The 3,041-nt window shown below is 36.1% G+C and overlaps 1 non-coding gene across 1 annotated transcript; it reads left to right on the top strand.

The window, feature by feature from the left end:
- Window positions 1-2,428: 2,428 nt before the first annotated feature.
- On the top strand, window positions 2,429-2,536 carry LOC128578736 (U6 spliceosomal RNA). Its single transcript, XR_008377871.1, has one exon. It is a non-coding gene; the product is annotated as a U6 spliceosomal RNA (small nuclear RNA).
- The last annotated feature ends 505 nt before the right edge of the window (window positions 2,537-3,041 follow it).

The raw sequence follows: 3,041 nt of genomic DNA, 5'->3' as shown, positions 1-3,041 counted from the left end.
CACATGTGTGATCCTTTCAATCCCCCTCCCTTTACCCACCTCCCTCCTCCCTCCCCACCATCCACTTATTTGTTCAACAGAAGTAATTAGGTGCTTACTAGGTATTGTCAACCCATATGTACCTTCCAGACTTCTCAATTATCACTGGAAGTGTCAGTGCAATGCAGTTTAATCTTCAGCCAGGACTGGCTTCAAAAGTCACATAAGAAAAAATCCCACCTAGTCAAATTTACCTACTTCAGAGTGTATTGACATAAGTTGTAATGTTAGTGGAGAAAAAAATCAAACAAAAGTACTTAAACTTAAAAGGACCCTTATACAGGAATATGGATTTCTAAAAAATGTTGCAGGTATAATTCTTGTGTATTTTCCAAATTTTGCACATTTTATCTAAATTACATACATTGAAAAAGTAAATACATAGTTTTTTTTGTTGTTTGTTCGGTTTTTTGAGACAGAATCTCACTGTCACCCTCGGCAGAGTGCTGTGGCGTCACAGTGCACAGCAACCTCAAACTCTTTGGCTTAAACGAGTCTCTTGCCTAGTCTCCCAAATAGCTGGGACTACAGGCACCCTACACAACACCTGGCTATTTTTTATTGCAGTTGTCGTTGTTTAGCTGGCCTGGGCCGGGCTCAAACCCACCAGTCTCAGTGTATGTGGCTGGTGCCCTACTCACTGAGCTACGGGCGCCAAGCCCAGAAATGCATAGTTTAAAGATAACTCAGACTTCATTTACTGCTCACTATACATGAAATATAATTAGGTATGTGAATAATATACATAACATATATAAAACATACACATAAAATTGAAATATATATTTCAATGCATATATCCTAGATCCAGGAAATGGGGAGACAGGAGAGGATGCCAGTTTCCACTGCTATGTGAGATGGAGGATACTGTATATACAGTGTATATACCCACACATACATAAAATTTATTTACTACATCAAGGTACTGTATTACATATATTTTCTAACAATGAAATAACCATTAAGTATTGTACTTTAGTCATGTTAAAATTAACAGTAATTTAGTTAATCCCTTCCTGTTTCTTTTTTTATGTTGCCTCTATATTTTTGCCATCATAAATCAAGCCTTCACCAAAATCTTTACAAACAGCAATAATTTTTTCTGAAGAAAAAATTTCTGAAAGTGAAATTGCTCAGTCTACCAGTCTGAAGAATCTTATTTCTTATTATGTGTGTTACCAGAAAGGCCTGCAAGATAATTTAAGCAATTTACACATGTATTGACAACCCATGAGAATGGCTTCATATAAAATGGATAGCATGATTTAGAAAGATATTCACCAATTTGACAGGTGAAAAGAGTACCTCGAAGTTTGATTTTGTATGTTTTGACCTCTACTGAGGCTAAATGACTTGTACTTTTTTTCCACATACGTGTCTTTTTTGGTGAACACCATGTTGATGTACTTTCAGGCTGTTTCAGTTTTAAGGCCATTGTAACTATGTGCACTATTGTGTTGATTTTTAAGAATTTCAAAGAACATTTTATTATAGAAAATCAGTTTCAAATAGTCTCACTAGTTGTAAGGAACAGACATGTAGGCTAGTTTAGTTGAGGCAGGATCCACAGTGACAGTTAATGTGGCAATAAAAAAGATTATGATCTCAAGGGAATTTGAAAATAGACAGAAAATTTCTAATGGACTTTTAGGAGCCAGGATATGAGTGAGGGCTGTAGTGTTCTGTCATTAACTTGGCTCAGTTGTTTTCTCAGTTTTTCCTCTCATCCTCTTTTATCCCTTTTTCCTTCTTATCTCTACCTCATAGCTTTAGCTTCCTCATAATTTCACCCTGTTCATCTATCAGGCTTTCTTAAATTCCTAAGATACAAACCCCTTTCCCACAGAAATGTATACCACACTAACCCTAACAATACGTAAACTTGTGTAGAATTTCAAGTGATCCACAGACTTTTCCAGTTGAAAAAACTTGGTCTTGGTTAATTAATATGGTCAATGGGTGAGAGTTGCTTTGACACTGGTCTAGGTCTAGCCATGGGACTATCTGGGTAGGGGTGAACTGGCAGGCAGTAAAGCTGCAGCAAGGCTAGACTTCTCCTGTGCTTCCTGCAGGTAAGGAGGCCCAAGGTGAGAGGCCTAGCAGGTTGCATCCAAACAGATCAAAACTGTACTAGTTATTTATGAGAATTTAACACTTACAGGAGTGAAAAAGATAGTCATTTTTCTAAAGCAAGACAAAAATAAGGTACTTGTTAGGCTTGGGAAATCAAATAATTCAAACTTAAAGCTGTTGGAATTTTAAATTATTCTGAGCCTTGAGAAGAATGTGAATATGCAACCTAAGTCACATGCCATGCCATTACAACCTGTGCTTTTTTTTTCCCTGTAAATATATAAGACCAAATGTTACCAGAGATAAGACTACTTCAGTGCTTACTTTGGCAGCATGTATACTAAAAATTGGAATGATACAGAGAAGAGTAGCATGGCCCCCGTGCAAGGATAACACACAAATTAGTGAAGAATACCATATTTTAAAAGGAAATTTAAAAAATCTTCTTCAGATCACTACCCCTCTTCATGGAGTAATACAGTGATCTTTGGAATGTAACAGCCTGTAAACAAAGAGCTGTGATGTATGCACTGATCTTTATGGAAAATGCTTAATCCTGCTAGCATTTCTCTGTCTCTACCTATATAAGTGAAACCTTAACTTCTCCACTTTGGAAACCTGGCCCCATTAATTAGGTGTCAGTGCTTCCACATGGCTATCAGCAAGCTTTGCACTCCAACTCTATACTTAATCATATTTTCTGAACCTTATTACTTAAGGTTGAAAGGCTCTCCAGGTATAAATCACTGAACACATTAAATGATGATTTATCTTAGAAAAACTTAGGTTTTAAATTTTAAAGCTGTTAGCCTGTTTGCTGTTGTTGATTTTTAAATTTTTATTTATTTCTTTTTGAGTATTTTTTTTTTTTTCAAATTAATACGAGGGTACAATTTTTAGGTTGCATTGTTCTCACTTCCAGGGTAAAG

The sequence above is a fragment of the Nycticebus coucang genome, chromosome X (genome assembly GCF_027406575.1).
Source record: "Nycticebus coucang isolate mNycCou1 chromosome X, mNycCou1.pri, whole genome shotgun sequence".
Classification (NCBI taxonomy): domain Eukaryota; kingdom Metazoa; phylum Chordata; class Mammalia; order Primates; family Lorisidae; genus Nycticebus; species Nycticebus coucang.
This window is presented reverse-complemented; position numbering and strand designations above follow the sequence as displayed.